At 43.2% G+C, this 19,429-nt stretch overlaps 2 long non-coding RNA genes across 2 annotated transcripts; one reads left to right on the top strand and one right to left on the bottom strand.

Moving 5' to 3' along the window:
* Positions 1–6,215: 6,215 nt before the first annotated feature.
* Positions 6,216–7,361, top strand: LOC130173648 (uncharacterized). The gene is made up of 3 exons (XR_008828461.1): positions 6,216–6,355; positions 6,985–7,054; positions 7,150–7,361. It is a non-coding gene; the product is annotated as an uncharacterized LOC130173648 (long non-coding RNA).
* Positions 7,362–7,509: 148 nt separating this feature from the next.
* On the bottom strand, positions 7,510–9,767 carry LOC130173649 (uncharacterized). Its single transcript, XR_008828462.1, has 3 exons — positions 9,167–9,767; positions 8,446–8,550; positions 7,510–7,973 (listed from the first exon to the last, which is right to left on the bottom strand). It is a non-coding gene; the product is annotated as an uncharacterized LOC130173649 (long non-coding RNA).
* Positions 9,768–19,429: the final 9,662 nt, after the last annotated feature.

Below are 19,429 nucleotides of genomic sequence, written 5' to 3'. Positions count from 1 at the left end.
CTACTACTCACATGACTGCACACTTCACTTCCTGTCGATGTTTCACAATAAAATGCTACAGGGGAAGTTAAGAACTTGAGTGTTGAGGGTTGAATGAAGAGTAAAGAACAGAAAATCAACCTTTATATCCACATCAGCTGCTGCTGCCTGAGTCTCAGCCCATAGTTCAGGCCGACTGTCCTCCTCAACAGGGCGCAACACGACTCTCCTTTCTGAGGCGTCTCCAGAGTTTTGGCGGCAAGCAGCGAAGCTCCTGTGAACATTTATGGCTGAACCACGGCGAGTGTAGCTACAGGCTGTATCACAGTGCGGTTTGGCAACCTGAGCGCTCAGGACCACCGGCTGCTGCTGCTGCTGCTGCTGCTGCTGCTGCTGCTGCGAAAAAAAATAAAAAATCACTGGCTCAGAACGACCACCGCTTCATGACATCTGCACCGCCCGCTCCGAAAAACATCATTTAGGACACGAGTCGTGTCCTCGCCCCTTCTGTCCAATCACACTCCACACAAACAGCTGACACAACCACATTATTGTTTTATGATACGTAATGTCATCATGCACCTGTCTATCTATCTATCTATCTATCTATCTATCTATCTATCTATCTATCTATCTATCTATCTATCTATCTATCTGTCTGTCTATCTATCTATCTATCTATCTATCTATCTATCTGTCTGTCTATCTATCTATCTATCTGTCTGTCTATCTATCTGTCTATCTATCTATCTGTGTGATAGATAGTGTGAGGGTGCAGTGTGGAAGTGGGGCAGACTCTGGCTGCCTCACTTTAATAGAATCATCTTTCCTTTAGTCTTTTCTCGAGTGTCGGTACTTTTTCATTTTGGAAGTGCAGCTCCTCCAACTGAAATGAGCTGAAATTACCGTCCTCTTCCCTCCGCCCTCCCTCCTCCTCCCTCCCTCCCTCCCTCCCTCCCTCCTCCTCCTCCCTCCTCCAGCATATTGAATGATGCTATCAGAGCAGAAGTGACAGCTCGGCTCTGCTTTATTTACTTTATTTGCTGTGGTCAGAATGTGAAGCTCCTCATATTCAGGCTGATGAGAGGCTGCAGATCAGCGTGTCATCAATCAGCCGGGCTGAGCAAACATTAGCACAGAGAGAGAGAGAGAGAGAGTTAGGCAGAGAGAGTCGCCTCATTTGCAAAGTGAATGCACTCGTGTATTTATCCTGACATGGTTTATGATTACCAACCCCACTAATACCCCCCAACCCCCCCACCCCCTCCCCCGAAGACTGATGAATGAATAATGAAACTCAGGAGGAGCAGTTAGATAAAAACAGACTGAAGAATCAAGTTTGGAGAAATTATAAAACCGTTCAGCAGGCGGAAAGTTTCAGCTTCACTGGGAGTGTTTACGTTCACTCCTCTCTCCGCACATCGCCGACTTCAGCACGTACAACCAACAATCATTAACAATTTTTATAATCTTTAAAAATGTATTTTTATGCAAAAGAACGTCGAAGCATCGATGGTTTCAGCCTCTCAAATATATCGTTTTTTAAAAAGTTTTTGTGCCTTTGATCTGCTCGTCGTCATTTTCACTGTTTCCTGACAGTAACAACAACAAACTTTGAATCCATCACTAGAGAAAATAATCTGTAGATTAGACAAACATTAATATAATCATTAACTGCAGCTTCACCACAGTGTTGGTCACGCTCGGGTCTTTTAGTCGTTGGTATACATTCAACATTCAAACTTACGTTTGCTATTTTATGCTAACAGGAAACTTTGATTGGGTTGATCGGGTGTCCACATACTTTTGGCCTTTTTGTCTGTTTTTTGTTTTTATGTTTTTTTTCTCCAGCGTGATGTCAGAGCTCACCTGGCGTCTGACGCTGGTGTTTCACCTGTCAGACATTTGGAAAAAGAGAAACGGTGACCTCGGTGAAGCCGCTGGTGAAACATGTTGCTGCTTATTTTGAGACACAACTCTCCCGCCATGCGTGGCGTGCGTGGCGTGGCGTGCGTGGCGTGCGTGGTTTCTCTCTTTAATTGTTGACCTCACCTGCAGTGAAGCTAACGCTATGATCTCGTCCGCTGGTTTGGCTCATGAATCAAACATGCAGCATCTTCTGTCAATATCGGCCTCAAAATGAAAATGGGAGAAAATCACATGTATGCTCTTTTACATGAAATTATCTTGAACATGGTGTTTGAGCAGCTTTTTTCTCGTCCTCTCAGGACGCCACCGCTGCCGCCGCTGCATCTGAGTCTCCGAGCTCGCCGCTGCCGCCAGCGCTGGAAACATTGAATATTGATGCTGTTATTATTCAAGGACGTGTGGACATACAAGCCTCCTTTGTGAAATTGGTCTCGCTTTTGATGTGAATTGATAGACTGTGAACCTGGAATTGGCATTGTAGCCCGAGAGACATTCTGCATTGCGTCTACTGCATTTCAAATATTGGCTTTTTTTAAATATATATGTATATATATATATATATATATATGTGTGTGTGTGTGTGTGTGTGTGTACATACAGCACATACACAGCGCTTATATATCGGGGTCGGGCATTTGCTGGAAAAGAGAACAGCCTCATAAATTGCTTGGGAGGAAGTGATTCCCTCCTGTGATTTCCTGCTGCGTTTTGTTTTTCCTTTTTTGAATGCATGAAAAATCAAACATTATATGTAAAAAATATGTGGCTGAATCTCAGTGTTTTTTCAAGGATAGATTTGAAACATAAGAAAATATTTTGATAGAAGAGTTCTGGTCGTTCCTGTTTAGTTAACCGGGCGTGTGCGTGTGTGCGTGTTTAGTCGTAAGCTTCACAGGGAGAACGTGGATGAAGGGCAGGAGGACGAGGACGAGGAGGAGGCACAGGTGGGAAAAAAATGACAAAAAGGAAGAACAGATTAAAAAGGGAACGAGGATGACGAGGACGGAGAGACACAACGAGGAAGAATTGCTGTGAAATTTGCTTCAGATCTTCAAGTTCCCCCGAAGATTAACTTCCAGGACTTTGTTGATCCTCTGACTTTCCCTCTAGCGCCACCTGCAGGTCGACACCTTCAGTGTTTTCAGTCCTGGGCCATGAGCCTTCTGGATTTACGATTATTGATCGTTAATGAAAGAGTGATTAATCTGCAGAATGATTTCAGTTTCAGGACCTGAGCTGGAGAGTCAACGTGCATCAGACTGACTGTCGGACATCTTGGATCACAGTCTGCCCCTGATGAGTGTCATCAGAGGAAATGAGACTAATAAACTGAGCATCCTGTTCCTGGGGAAATCTGCAGTTTTCTAAACCCCTGCAGAAAACAAAGGAAGGTTCAAGGAAGTGAGGGAGGGAGGTTAAAAGATGAGGTAGGAATGTAAACGAGGAGGTAGGAAAGGAAAGAAACAAGGAAGGGAGCAGGTAAACAAGAAAAGGAAAGAAGGAGGTGGAGAAAATGTTGAGTAGGTAGGAAGGACCTGAAGATGTAGGAAGGTAGGGAAGGAGATCAAAGGACAGGGTAAGGGAGGGAGGAGACATGAGACATGAACCTGAGGAGGCAGTGAGGAGATGGAAAGGTAGAAAAGCCAAGGAGGAGGTAAGAGAAAAACAAGATGAGGGGAGGAAAGTGAACAGGGAGGTAGAGAAGGAAAGGATGAAGCAGAAAAATGAAAAGCAGGAGACGTGGAAGGAAGGAGGTTGAGAAGGAGAGAATGAAGAAGTAGGAGGAAAAAAAAGGTTAATAAGGAATCAAGAAAGATAAAGAGGAAGGAGAGAAGAGAGGAAAGAGGTGACATTAAAGGAAAGCGTCGCAGGCCTGAGAGCTTGATCTGCTCTTTAGTCTTTCTGAATTGAACTCTCTGAAATCTCATTGTGGCACAATCTGCAGCTCGAACCGGAGCGAGTGGATCTGGGGCAGATTTCAGGGCGTCTCCGCGATGTGACGAGACATGTAATTATCTGCAGCTACTGCATGTACAAACAAATTTTCACTTTTATAATCTTATTAGGAGATTAGGACGGCTCAGCAATGGGTTTAGGCACGGTTGTCTGCGGGGGGGGCGGGGGGGGGGGGGGGGGGGGGCAAGAAAAAAATAACTTATTTACTTCTTAATGGATTTTATTTTCACTTTCTCTCTCTGAAAAATCAGTTTGGAGACGTCCTTAAGCAACCTGGCGAGCGCACGGCGACGTCCCCACACACACACACACTGACACACACACACACACACACACACACTGACACACACACACACACTGACACACACACACACACACACACTGACACACACACACACTTAGCTTTAGCCTAAAGTCTATCAACAGAAACAACAAAAGAGACAAGGTTGGATGAAGTTTGGAGCCTCGATGAATTCAAATGACAATCCAATCAGACTGAGGAGGGAAAGAAAAAAAGAAAAAGAGGCGTCAGAAACAGAAAGTGTTTTGTGTCGTTTTGAAAATAATCCCATTAAAACAGCAATTTGTTTCACTTCCAACAGCATGTTTGTTATTGTGCTGCGATAATGTACCACAGGAAGAGAAAAGGCAACAACAGAGAGAAAGAGGCGTGAAAAGACGAGACGGCGGGTTTTTAAGACTAAATCCCAGGCGGAGAAGTTAGAGAAGAGACTGAGGATGGAGACGGAGAGGAGGAAGAGGAGGAGGAGGAGGAGGAGGAGGAGGAGGAGGAAATCAATCAGGTCTGAAATTACTGAAGGATAATTCTGGTTCATCACAACACGAGTCTTATTGTTGTAGTTCTGTCCATCATTCACTACGTTTACACGCCTTTACTCTGAAAAACACAGTATTCTTATGAAGCCGTTCACATGGATAACGACAATGAATATTCAGCTAATATTCCCGCTCACATGCGGCCGTGCGGACTCCGATTAACTCTGATTAAAAGGTCAGCCTCGCCATTATTGTGCACATCCAAAAACCTGTTGATACCTGAGTCTTTAAGAAGGTTTAAAATCAGGCGAGTTTCTCTTTCTGTCCGGAGATGTGGGCGTTTCTTATTGGACGTGTGTCTCTGCTGCAGCCTCACACAACACACAGAGCTGACTGCAAACAGGTTGGGGCTAGCTTGTTAGCATGTTAGCAAGAGCTTTTTTTGTTTTTAATTGAATAAAAACACGACATAAATAACCAGAAGACAAAACAATAAACACAGATCAAACTAAGTCGACCTTAAACAAGCACTTGCAAGAGCTTCTAACATTCTTCTACACTGGGAAATAAACAGCTGTTAATGCTAACGTTAGCTACGTAGCAATAGCAAAACTTAAGATAGTGATGATGGTGGTGAAATATTAGTGTGACTGTAAACGTATTGATTATCTGAGTTGATGTGTGAGAGCCGGGAGCAGCGGGGACAGATGAAGTTTCAGTGAAGCTTCGTCGACGAGGATCCGAACAGAAGTTCTGGACCGCTAAATCAACTCAGGTGTCGTCTCATATCAAACTTTTTAGATTTTATTTTTTATTTTTTTATCAGATTCACGATCGAGTTGACATTATTGAGTATTTGTCAAGTGTCGGCCGGACCGACGAAGGAAACATCTGTCATCCTTTATCAGCCAGGTTTTCTTCTTCTTGTCTCTTTTTGAGATCAACGACAGCAGCTTGTCACGGCCGTCCTCTGCACACATTATCACTTATCTGAACCTGGAGAGTTAGTGATTCTATCCTGGGCGTTATCCTCTTTACAACCAGGACAGCGTGTGATTCAACTGAGGACATCAGACACACAATTTATCTCCACATCTGTGTCTTTAGCATCTGGATGTGGGATTATAAAAACTCCCAAAACGTTTGTTCTGGCTCCTGGTGGATGAGTTTGGAGCAGGAACGGTGTAATTCTGCTGTTTGACTTGAAATTCAGACGGAGGATGAAATTAATGATCATCATTGTATTTTGACGGGGATGTCGTCTGGTTGACATGGCAACACGAAAAGAAACAAAAGCTGTGTTCAGAGTTTCTTTGTCACTTAAAGGGGACATATTATGCTCCTTTTCAACAAGTTTGAATAAGTCTCAGAGGTCCCCAAAGCATGTATTTGAAGCTTTTTGCTAAAAAATCCACTCCGATCCTATATTTCAGCATGCCTGTAAACCCCTCTTTTTGAGCCCTGTTCAGAACAGGCTGTTTCTGTGTCTGTAGCTTTAAATGCAATGAGCTGTGCCTGACCACGCCCCTCTCCGGAAGGGGCTGCCGTTCGGGCTTCTGGCACCGTGCTCCAATGTTTACGGTGACCGTGACCGGCAACCTGCCGTCGGTAGAGATTTGGTTCAACCACACGACTTTTATCCAGAATCTGACCCAGAGGGAGAGGCTGCTGAAGAAGTTCAAACTCTACAACTGCAGCAGGACGTTTCTGAATGGTTGGTAACCAATTTTGTGTATTTTGACTTTACATTTTGAGTTTGTTGATGAGTGCTGGCACACAGTTACTAACATGTAGCTAGGTAGCTAATGCTAACTGTTACTGTCTCGTCATTACTGGGAGCTCTTTTGGTAAATAAGCACTATTGTGAATTGTGTAATGTAGTTATCTGTCATGACTCCTTAGATATACTTTTACAGTCTGAAAATGTTTGTTGTATGTAGACTGCTACAGGTGTTCAATGTCAGTACTAGTCAGATATTTGTGCTGACAAAGTAAATAATTTTTCTCCATGTTTTGAGCAGAGATGCTGATCATGACATCTTCCTTTATGTAGTAAATTTATTTTGTGTATTACAATGAAAGCTGTAAATCAGCATAAACATGTCTGACAGCAACAGTAAACTTTAGTCAAAGACTGAACTGTGCAGTTTTCTACACTACACTGTTGTCAAGCTCCACATTATATGCAATAAGTGACATGTTATAAATTACCTCTGTTATATGCACTTGATATGTAGCCAAGCTTACTTCTTACCCACCTTAGCTCCACTGTCTGTCAGTGTTTGAATTTCATAAGCTTTATATTTTGGTGAATGTTACCATTTTTCTCTATATTTTGGACAGGTGCTCCTGTGGAAACTGTGCAACCATGCCCACAGAAGCTGAGAACATCTGCTGCTAGGAGATACCACAGGTAGCATTCTCACTGGACAAACTAATCACTAATTTGTTTTGATTACATTACATTTATAATCAACCATAGAATTTACCATTTGCAATTAACTGTAGGTTACCAGATGGCTATGGGAGATCGTGGAAGATTTACCATGTATGGTAGACCGTCCTGGGTTGGAGCCGCTCTGCCTCAATGTGTTCTGCCTGCAACATGTACCGCACTGACTATGGTCCTTTACGGTTGAGAGGAATACACCAGTACGTTTTGCTTCTTTGTTAAAACATAGTTTCAATCTAAATAAAAGATGTTAGACAGTCTTGTTTTACTTCAGTGCACATAATTTTACAATGGTAATAACACACCACAAATAGAGTAACACACCCTCAAATAAATTAGTTTAGCTGCTCTTTGATTTGTAAAGTTCTTCTATCAGCAGATAGTGTGCATATAATATATGAATTCAGAGGAGTCATTTCTTTAGTAACAATCAAGCATTTATTTACATCAAATGAGGCAGTTATAATCAGTGATGATAAAAAAACTGTAGGATTCACTGGATCCATATAAAAAATTGTGAGACACAACATAGATATATGTTTGCAAGACTAAATGCCCTGTCCAGTTGTTTCAGTCAGTACAGGTATCTAGCCTATAGGAGCTTTGTGAGCTGGGGCTTCCTTGGTTGCAGAATCTGGATCGTCATTCCAGCCTGCGTGGTCCTACGCATCCATGCCGTGTTTCCTGACGCCACAGGCCGGTACGTGGGTTTTAGACTGCCCCATGATAGAACCGGGACACAGAGCTGGATATGACCTCCTCCTTCTCAGGCCGCTCGAACTGTGCAGTGAGGTCCTCTGGGATGGGGATGGCCAAAGCAGCTTCTGTGTATGGTCCCAGGTCACAAAGACTTTTTCAAATATGAGGTCCACCACATTCCCTGTTTGATAAAACACAAAAGATTTTGTTTACATTTTTCACTTTTTTTTTTTTTACAAAACAATGACTGAGTCTGTTTCAAAAATTCATCTTTACTGTATTTTGTTGTTGATGGAACTGTCATAACATTATATGTGCAATATTTAATACAATGTGTACAAAACATTTTTTGGTTGAAAAATAAAATAATATAACACTTATAGAATGTCGCCTCAGTCTTAACTGGTGTAGCTCTGCATTCTCCCTTCATGGCCTTTGGAAATTGGACCTTGAACTTTTGTTTGGGCTTGTGGTCGGTCAGCATTTTCATTGTAGTACATGACAGCCAGGTGACAGATGATGACAGAAACCTTAGCCTACACACTCTCACAAGTTCTAAGTAACCACAGCTTCATTTACCTGCACATTATTCCAAGACTGATAAATGACTGTTAGGTTTATCAAAAGTAGATGCACTTCAGATGGCTACAGACCTGTACTTCTGATGTGAGGCTGAAGATCTTCAAGGATAACTGTGTGCCTGCAGTGGGTCAGTCTGGCATGCAACATCCCCTGTTGCAGGAAGCTGTATAGATGGCCTGAACAGAGGAAACAGAGGTTACACCAACATCTCCTCAAATGTGTAGTTATGGCAACAGCTGCAAACAGTGCAAGAATGATAACAGATGCTCTCAATTATGTGTAAACTGGGTTGTCGATAGCTTGAAAATGCTGCAAATAGCTCACTATATGTGCAAGATGCAAAAATGTGTATTATAGACTATCCCCTCGGACATATCCCCTTAACTCTGCGCTTATCTAGATATTCCCTACAGGCACTGTATCTGTGAACATGATATAAACGTTAAAACGGCCGTTATAAGGCATGACTCTCAATAATAACTTTCACAGCACTAATAAACAAGCCCGGACACCTACGCTAATCACTACAGAGCCGATATTTAGTCCGAATTTTACCTGCTTGACTTTACAGACAGCTAAAACGCCTTTAAAGTATAATACATTTAACAGGGTGGCTCTAATCAATGTCACACGGCGATACCAAGCAGAAGAGTTACATACAATCTGTACCCAGCTATACCCGGCTGCGCGTCGACGACGCTAAACGTTAGCCACGTTAGCTGCCATGCTAACAACACACGCAACAGGCTCTCGTGAACAAACAGTAAAGCAACATAAAATGGTAAAACTTACAGCTCCGAAGTTCAAAGTTGGGTCACAGACAGTCGGTACTGATCCAAGCTTTATCTTGAGACTTGTAGGAAATCCTGCGTTGTCCTGGCCCTCGTTGAGAAAGCAGTCCGAGGTGAAATGGTTAGCACACAGTACAACACTTTCGGAGTTGGAGCGGGAACATTTCCATCAAAAATAAAATTAATCCACTGGGTCTTCAGATCCTCGGGCGTAGGGGTTAAAAAAGACATCTGTGTTGGTTTGTGCAGCCAACAACAAAGCAACTACTGTGTTTCGCTGTACCTTCGACATTGTTCTACCGAAAGCCGGTGTTCGCGAGGGAAGTAACGATACGGTCTGCAACACGGACTCAGAGGGCGGAACACACACCTAGCTCGGGGAGCGTCACCCATCCGGGGGGAGGGGCATCGCCCTTCTTGACGTCACCAGGGGCGAATCTCCAATCCGCTCGTTTGAGCACACATTTCTTGAAAGGTGGAGAAAGCAAAAGACGGAGAGGATGGACTTTTCTCATGTTTGGGGGGTCCGTAGACACGCCAGGGACACATACTACTGATAGAAAACCATGGAAAAGTGCATTTTGCATAATAGGTCCCCTTTAATCTCATGTTTGCGTTGGTCTCTGTCGGAGTTCGTATCTGTTGACACGTGATCAGGTAGAAATAATAGACTGCATTTACACAGGTTATTACGACCCATAATTACATTTTGTTGCTAGGTGACGTCCAGTGGTCGCAGTAGTTACGACAGGAGTAAAGAAAGAAGTCTGGTTCACATCAGGACGAGGTCATGACGTGACGACAAAACACGTTTCTTTATTTTCATGACAACCCTTAAAACCACGTTGTTATCATTGTAACCATGACAACAAAGATCGTCTAAAGGAAGCACTTGTTTTAACTCCAAAGCCACGAACATTTGTTATTGTAACCATGACAACCAAGGTCCAGTACAGTAATGATAATAATAATAATAATAATTAAAATAATAATGATAATGATAATAATAATAATAATAATAATAATAATAATAATAATAATAAACCATTAGAACTGATTTAGAATCAGAAATCAACTTTTATTATCACTGCATGCACCTGTTGCCTCAGAGTTTCAGGGATTTAAGGTTAGTTCTTTTATTTTTTGTTCCGTCTAAAATATTTTAGACGTAATGAATTTGCTGTTTGTGTTTGTGTTTGTGTGTGTGTGTGTGTGTGTGTGTGTGTGTGTGTGTAAATGAAGGTCTGTATGTACAGTATGTATCTGCTGCTCAGACACTGCATCTGAACAGATGGTTCGGTCTATTTTTTTGTGCTGTTTAACCTTTACTCAAAATAAATTAAAACAGATGGAGCCATCTGTGAGCAGCTTCAACACCACGACTCACCGACTGTCACTAAAAAACACAAATCCTCAACACTCCAACGTCACAGGTTCAGACTTCAGCTGCTGGAGGGAACTCAGCTCATCTCAGTGTTTGGAGTGAAAATAAGTCGGACTCCTCTGAGTTATGAAACAGTGTTTTCGACAGTTTCCAAAGGAGCTGCTGAAAAATAAAACTGCTTCTGGAATTAAAAGCAGCCGATTCGTCCAGATGTTTCTCTGAGTCGAGCAACTAAACTCACAGAGAAACAGGAACAAGAGAAAATGTTTCACGTTAAACTGTTCTTAAAAACCAGGGCCAAGTTCTCTTGAAGTTTTACATTTTCATAAACTTTTTATTTCTTTATTTATTTTTAGAAGAACAGCAGGTTATTCCTCTAAATGTAATAAAGTCCTCCAAGCAAGGTCTCAAAAGGCAAATTAACAGTTTTATAGTATAATGTCTTTAAAGGAGAGACAGTGAAGGACGGAGGGGGAAAATGATGATGTAAGAAAGGGAGGAAAGAAAAGAGGCTGAGAGAGAAAAGAGGAGGTGAAAGGAAAGGAGGATGTGTTGTCTGTGTTTGTGTTCAGATCAGCTGATGGCGGATCCACAGCTGATCTGTCAACAGCAACAGGTAAACAGGAAGTGGATGGAAGCTATCGTGTATCATGTCGGGCGAAGTTTGTCGTTTCAGCCACAAAGACAAACGTGATTCTTCAAATAAGATTAATTGTTCAAACTTTGATAAAAAAGATAAAATAATAAAATAAAATGACAGAGAGCAGAGCTGAACCTCGGAGCTTCTCGTCGCCCTGAACGCTTCATCCATCAACATAATGAGTCAGAACCAGAGGAGAGGTTTACTTCGACTGTCTGAGAGGATTTTCTCTCCTCATCAGCTCGGTTGATGTGTGACAACATAACAACGCCAATTACAGCCAAGAAAACACACCGCTTCCTCCCTGATTGCTTTTTTTATTCTTTATTTTTTTTCCAAACTCATTAATCGCTCTTCTTTCTTTTCCACCTGAGACACATTTTCCAGATCAAGATGTCGTCCGGAAACAGGTTCCTCGTCGCCGACGGAATAAAAGAGTTTGTGCAGCAGCTTAATTTGAGGTCGCGAGCTCTTTAAAACACGTCTGCTGGGATGGATGAGCCGAGTAAGTCATCCGTTCATCCTTCGCTCTTCTCACTGCTGGTCTCTTCACAGGAAAGTAGAATCAGGAGTTAAAGTGGGAGGAAGGAAAGAGAAAGGAGGGAAGAAGAAGAGACAATAGGAAAAGATGAGCTACTGAAGAACAATGGGGGAAGAGGAGAAACAAAGTGAGAGGTGGAGGAGGAAGGAAAGGAAAGAAAACAAAGAGGTGTAGGGAGGAAAAAGAGGAAGATGGACAAGAAAAAGGGGGATGGAAAATGGAGAAATTAAGAGGATAAGGCAGGAAGTATAAAGTATAAAAGGTGGTGAAGGAAAGAGGGAGATAGACCTAAGAAGGAGGAGGGCAAGAAGAGAAGGAAGTCGGGAAGAAAAAATCAGAAGGAAGGAAAGGATGAGCTACTGAAGAACGGGGAGGGGGGGGGTAGAGGAGAAAGGAAGAGAGGGATCCAATCACAGTTTAAGAATTCGGGTGGTGGGTGGGGCTTGATCCCAGAATACGTTTATGTCATAAAAATTATACTAACAAGGCAAAAATAGACTTTTAGATCTTGACATAAAACATCATAATAATGCTCATAGAGATGCGTTGGCTTCAGTGTGTGTGTGTGTGTGTGTGTGTGTGTGTGTGGTGGTGGGGGTGGGGGTTTTCTGGGGGACCTCCAGCCCCCGTTGATGCCGATTATCAGCCCTCCTTCAGATCAGCCGAGAGTAATTTGATTATTATGACGTCCCCGGGGCTTTTTCAGCGATCACTGATTTACTTAAAGGAAAGAAAAAATAAAAAAGAGAGAGGAAGAAAAAAAAAAAGATTTCAATTTATTTCTCCCTGAAGGAAGCGTTCAGTCTAATTTGATAACGAAGGGGACGAAGCGCTGCCGGATGATCACAGGAGCCGCTGGAGTAAACGCAGAGATGAGACGAGCTCTGACAGCGCTGTGACACGACTTACACACCATACGTAAAGTCACATTAACGGTGAATTATCACACAGAACCGCCGGTTTCCACTGTTCAGACTTTTATCACATGTGACCAGTTTAAGATTGATTTCCTTTCCTTCCACCAGGAAGCCGCTGAGTTCAGTTCAACCCTACGAACAAATCACAGATGGACGATCCATCAGAGTCGACCTGTGTGTTCAGAGCAGCTCGCGGTGGCTAAAGTTGTGCTACTGTTAAACTATGATCTCGAGTTAAACATCGTCTCTTAATTGGCACAGTGGCGAAAGTTTTGTTATTCATTCCCAGTGAATGAGATATTTTTAGATTCTGTTTTCAGTTTTCAAATCAGACACCAGATCAGCGTCTGTGAGGAAAAAAGCTCAGTAGCCGAAGTTCAAAACTAAAAAAGAAGTTGTTTTGAGAAGCGACAGTAAATCACGACTGATGGACGTGAACGTCACTTACATGAAGTTGGAAACTCTGTGAAAAAGATTTTTAAAAATGTCTGTGCAGCAGAAGTGGAGGGATCCTGGCGAGCTCTACCTCAGGGAACGTCTGAGAAAAGACGCTATCTAGTTGCATTATGGGAAATGTCGGATCAGGGCCGTCTGACATCACAGTGAGGTCATCAGGGTCATCGTGTTGTTATTTCCTCATTCTTGACTCAACGTGACGAGCAAACTGATCTGCAGATCGGTGCGTTGTGAGTCTGTGTGTGTGTCTGTATGTGGGTTAACTCTCAAAGAAACTGATCTGGGCGCAGCTGGAAGCGTCTATCAGACACATTAGCAAAGCTCGGGAAAACAATATCCTGGAAACACAAAATACTGGGGCCAATTACCAAAATGCCAAAGTATATCTGCCCTGCCAATGAACCCACAGTGTTGTGTGTGTGTGTGTGTGTGTGTGTGTGTGTGTGTGCAGAACCAGGAGGTCGATGTCTGAACAAGGCTGTACTTTGATTAACACCAAGAAGCTTTGACAGTAAACTTTGTCCTTCAGCGTTTTCTTGCGACTGCTACCAAGCAAGACAAAAGGGGGGGGAGGGGGGGGGGGCATTCGGGCCCCTCAGGGTCCTGCTCGTACAGAAATGAAGCGCACCCTTGGCCGAGCACTGATTTAGTATTTGAAGACGACCATCTCCCTGAGGTGGTTTTAACGGCTGACCTACTTCAACGTCTGGCCGGGCAGAGACGTCGGACAGCGTCGCCGCCGCCACCGCCCCGACTCTCAACGAAAAACATCCCGGTCCTGGGAGCGTGGACGCAGCAGCTGGAACAACAAGGCAGTGGTGGATTGTGGGTTAAAGGATGTGAGGTTGACTCTCTGTTTGTTACTGCTTTGACAAATGATGATTTACTTTGCTTTTAATTCGGGACTGACAGCAGCTGTGTGTGTGTGTGTGTGAGTGTGTGTGTGTGTGTGTGTGTGTGTGTGTGTGTGTGTGTGTGTGTGTGTGTGTGTGTGTGTGTGTGTGTGTGTGTGCAGAACCAGGAGGTCGATGTCTGAACAAGGCTGTACTTTGATTAACACCAAGAAGCTTTGACAGTAAACTTTGTCCTTCAGCGTTTTCTTGCGACTGCTACCAAGCAAGACAAAAGGGGGGGGAGGGGGGGGGGGCATTCGGGCCCCTCAGGGTCCTGCTCGTACAGAAATGAAGCGCACCCTTGGCCGAGCACTGATTTAGTATTTGAAGACGACCATCTCCCTGAGGTGGTTTTAACGGCTGACCTACTTCAACGTCTGGCCGGGCAGAGACGTCGGACAGCGTCGCCGCCGCCACCGCCCCGACTCTCAACGAAAAACATCCCGGTCCTGGGAGCGTGGACGCAGCAGCTGGAACAACAAGGCAGTGGTGGATTGTGGGTTAAAGGATGTGAGGTTGACTCTCTGTTTGTTACTGCTTTGACAAATGATGATTTACTTTGCTTTTAATTCGGGACTGACAGCAGCTGTGTGTGTGTGTGTGTGAGTGTGTGTGTGTGTGTGTGTGTGTGTGTGTGTGTGTGTGTGTGTGTGTGTGTGTGAGTGTGGTTCTCTCAGTGAAGAACATTCAGAACAAACGTTCACCTTAAACACTGAAGACACTGAAGTGAAGAGCAGGGATAATAATACAAGATTAAGAAGCAAATAAAGAACAGAAGAAGAAAACACAGAGTGTATTCTTCCTCCCACTGTGTGTGATTCATTAAAACCACACACACACACACACACACACACACACACACACACACATACTCACACTGCATGTGACCCGAGGGAGGCAACATTTCTGAACACTGCTCAATACTGCACATAAAACGCACGATGCATCAGCACATTTAGACAAATGCACTAATACACAGAGCAACTGCAAGAAAACACAGACGTTTACAAGTCAGACGATCTCATTAAAGCCCCTTTTTATACCAAACGCGTCGCAATCAAACTCCAGATTTACGACTTTCAGTTCAGAGTGGATCTTGGAAAAAACGTTTCTGTGCCGTTAAGACGGTGAGTTTCACCTCACAGAGTCGCGGCCGCACACGGACTGAAGCTGCGTCAAACCACCAGCTGCTCCGGGTGCTGCCGGGTAAATGTTGCCTTCAGGCTCCGTGTGCACCGGTGCAGCACCTGTGTACGTCTGTGGAGCGGAAGCATCTGCAGCGGAGGTCAGCGGTTCAGGAGTTAGGTCCCACTGTGGGTCGAGACGCAGCCGTGTACTGTCTGTTGCTTTGTTTGGTTTTTTTATTTGTAGATTATTTTATTTCTTTTGAGAAAATAAAACAGATTTATAAAACTTGTTTTATTGTTGCATCAAAGCCCCGTGTTGAACCATGAGACTTAAAGCTCCATATTTTTCTTCTTCTTCTGTGTTTTATTAGAAGAGTTGATCCTTAAGAAGATATATTTGCGGTTTCATCTCAGTGTAGTTTTTACATCTCCTCTCTCAGGCTTCTCTCTGGAGCTCTAGTAACAACAGGTCGGTGAGCCAATCAGAAGAGAGGAGGCTCTGAGTCTCTCCTCTGATTGGCTGACTGTTTTCTGAGTGATCCAATAAAAATAAAGCAGATTTCAGGTAAAAACACTCAGAGAAACCATATCCTGTAAAGGTTTGGATGGTGGGTCCAGGTGGGCGGGGCTTGGTGACTGCTTTGTGACATCACAAAGTTGCAGAAGTCCTGACGGCTGGTTTTAAGGCTCAGTTTCTGAATACAGGCTGTGTGCATTTCTCTGTGGACTGAGGCTTTGATACTTTCACAGTATTAATATAGAAGCTAGAGCTGATCTATAATCACACTACACATGGACACAGACCTTTACACTGGAGGAGCTTTAATATTTAATTAACAGTTAATTGACTCTAATTAAACAATGGCCTCCTCCTTTTATTCTGATTCACGTCAACATTATTTTTCAGATTTGGGACAAACATTCACTTGGACTTAAGGGATGAACTGATTATATTTTGTTTGATTTAAAGGCTCCATGAACAACAATGACTTTGATGAGATGAGGATTTTTAGCTGTGGCCTCAGTCTGTGTTGCTGTGACTGTGACGACAGACAGGACTGTGACCGTCCGTGCCACTGCAGCGTTTCGTGTTTGTCTCCATATGTTCTACATGGATCTGATGTGGATGTGCATGAATGCCTCATCAGCTCTGATTCAATTGCCTCTGTTAGCGTTGTTCTCCAGTTGTCGGTCTCTCGGTTCGTCCCGTGTATACGCACGCCACTCAGAAGACCCCCCCTCCCCTGAGGGTTCCTGGGTAACGTTACAGTCGGCATGGAAACCAGACATTGGATTTAGGATGGATTTCTTTGTTTCTTTATTATTTGTTTAGTTATTTATTTTTTTAATAACATCTGGAAATATAATCGGGTTTATGAATGTCACACTTTGCCTTGATGGACTTTATATGTTTGGACTTTTGTTTAATTTTCCTGTTTTATTTCGTAATCACTACTACTCACTCTACTTCCTGTTTGTCCTGTGATTGTGATTGTCTGCCCCGCCCCAATGTGTTACACCTGTGTCTAATCACCCTTTCCTCCTTGTGTATTTAGTCTCTGTGCTCCCACTCTTCTTTGTTCTTGTTCTTCGCTGTTTCACCAGTTTTTCTAAGTTTCCTTTTGTTTATTAAAATACCTTTTTTTTCCACCAACCCCCATTTGTGTTGACTGCTTTTAGTTTTCCCCCTAAACCTGACAATGACATAACGATCACTCAAATATTACACATATACATATTTTAATGGTTCATTCATTCTGAGCAAATCTAAATAAATTGTTTATAATATAATCTGTTTGGAGATAAACAGATAATTGCATGAATAAAATATGATTTTTTTTTTACTTAGAAATGTTCAAGATATTCAAAAATACTTTTTCTCACATTTATATTTAAATCAACCGTGTGAATGAAACAGTACTGATAATCAAACAACCTTTATAAATACACCGGATTATTTACCCTACTTAACTTCACAAAGGCCTGATGCTCAGTTAGACTATATTTTACAGCACAATATGAAATACAAATTAAATTTAGAGATTAAACTCACATCTCTAAGAGTCTGCAGAGCGTCTTTCTCTCGCTGCACCTGCCCTGCATCTATTCGTTGAAGCCTGGAAGTTGGAACGGGTTAAAAAAAAAAAACTCTAATCATCTTGCTGCTGATTGTAAAGTTTATGCAGATTTTTTTTTATCATCTCAGAGCTTCTCTTATCTGGTATTTGACAGCCGGACACCCGGAGACGTAGTTCACTCAGCGACTGGTCGGCTGTGCAGAGGTGATGCGTGTGAACAGCAGCGTGTTCCAGCAGAGACTGTCTGAACATTACATTCATATTCAAACACCGTCACGTCTCCCTCCTCCCTCTGGTTGGCCGGATCTTCACTCCACCTCCAAGTGTGCCCCCCCACCCCACCCCACCCCCCCCACCCCTGCCCCGACCTCCACACCCTTACGTTCTGCAGCACCACTGCTGCTTTGGCACTCAATATGTAGAATATAGATGTAATTCCAAGGGGTGCTGTGCTGGAAAAACTGGCACAAAAGCTTCAAACTAAAACATAAAAATGAGTTTGTTTGGGGGTTGTGTTTGTGCCCGGATCTTTTGCCGTATATTTTGTTATTACAAATATGAATTGAATTTGTTTTAGGGTGGTTTAAAGTCTGGCTCTCGTCGTTCAGATCCTGCTGAGCGCCTCAATCTGGTTCACACGGACATTATTCCTGAAAACAAAAGGTCTCCTAAAGCCCAGGTGTACACAAAACTGAATGGACTTTAGGTAAATTTAATCAGGATTTGAGTACCTTTTAATTGTCAGCTGGTTTTGTTGTCAGAGCGACTCAACCTGGACGGCAGTTGTGTTTATTCACAGTTTATTCAAGTCTGCACAACAGTGAATTCATGTAGGGCATCCTCCCATCATATTTACCCAGGCTGTGTTTGGCTAACAGTGCTAAGCTAACCACACATGATAACACACACACACACACACACATTCCAATCCCCACTGAATCAGTCAGTCGGATCAGACGCCACGACAACAAAACGCAGTGAGACGGAAACAAACACGGGGAGCATTTTAAGGCAGGTCTCTGCCTTTATATCGCCGAGAGTCTTGTGATGCAGCCGTGTCTCTGTCCACAGATCACTTACCCTCACACTCTCGTTCAACAGTGACTCTTGAGTGGTTATTTCTGAAGGACTGAGCACAAAAAAGCTGTCAAGTTATTGAGATCTGACACTCGGAGGTTTAAATTTTCCTTGATTAGTCACTTCCAGGGACCGACTCTCGACTCACGGACAAATGGAAAGCAGCTGAAGCCAAATCTGACAATCAGACTGAATTGCCACTTCATTATTCAGTCCATCAGCGTGTTCATGGAAGAAAAATGTCAGTTTAAGAGTTTTTTAAATTTCTGCACAGCGACTTGTAGAGTTGTGCACTTGTTAAAAGCGATCGGCTTCACCCTCTCACTGTGGACGGAGCACGACGCCACGTTGTGATTCAGAGGTCTGGCGCCGGGCTCAGCGACGGCTGCTATAACGCTCTGAAGTGCAGCGTGGTTGGCGACGTGTTGCACATGTGTGACACCACGGCGCGGTGGTTTTGTATGTGACACGTGGGCGGGAGGCAGAAGCTCTGAAGCGTGATTTCCATTTCTTATAATTTAAAATGCAAAGTACCTCAAAAGGCTGACGACATCACAGCATAACAGGAATTATGATTAAAAAGTGCTTATAAAAAAATTTAAATAAATGTCTGTGCAGGATGAGGAAATCAGATGAATTTGATTTAAGGAAACTGAAATGTTGGTGTAACGTCTTCACCCAGGCGAAGAGACTGAGCTGACTGAGAGTCGGGCCTGTGTCGAATCAGACCACACACACAAACATCAAGGTGTGCAGATGGACAGATCAGGAGGGGGGGGGGCATTAAAAGGTGAAAAAGCCCTGAAGCAAACTGGAGCTAAATGCTGCAAAATTAAAAATCTATTCACCATCAAGAGAAACTGTTCATGTTTAAAACACACAGAGACACAGATGCTATAGACTCGTCTCAGCATGACGCAGCATCACCACTCTCCTCCCTGAGTGTTTTAATAAGAAACTAATGAAAGGCGGCAGGAGAGGAGCATGAATGGAAATAATATTGGGAATAAAAGAAGCTGCCTGTTCTTTTCTGTCAGATGGAGGTTTGTGGAGTCCGGTCACAGCTCTGAGGACACGTCACAAACACTCAGAAACTGAGAGGAATGTTTATTCATGTCGCCACGTGGAAGAACAATTGACTAACTCTTGAA

This window comes from Seriola aureovittata, chromosome 8, assembly GCF_021018895.1.
Source record: "Seriola aureovittata isolate HTS-2021-v1 ecotype China chromosome 8, ASM2101889v1, whole genome shotgun sequence".
In the NCBI taxonomy this organism is placed as follows: domain Eukaryota; kingdom Metazoa; phylum Chordata; class Actinopteri; order Carangiformes; family Carangidae; genus Seriola; species Seriola aureovittata.
The sequence above is the reverse complement of the archived record's forward strand: the minus strand, read 5'-3'. Positions and strand labels throughout refer to the sequence as shown.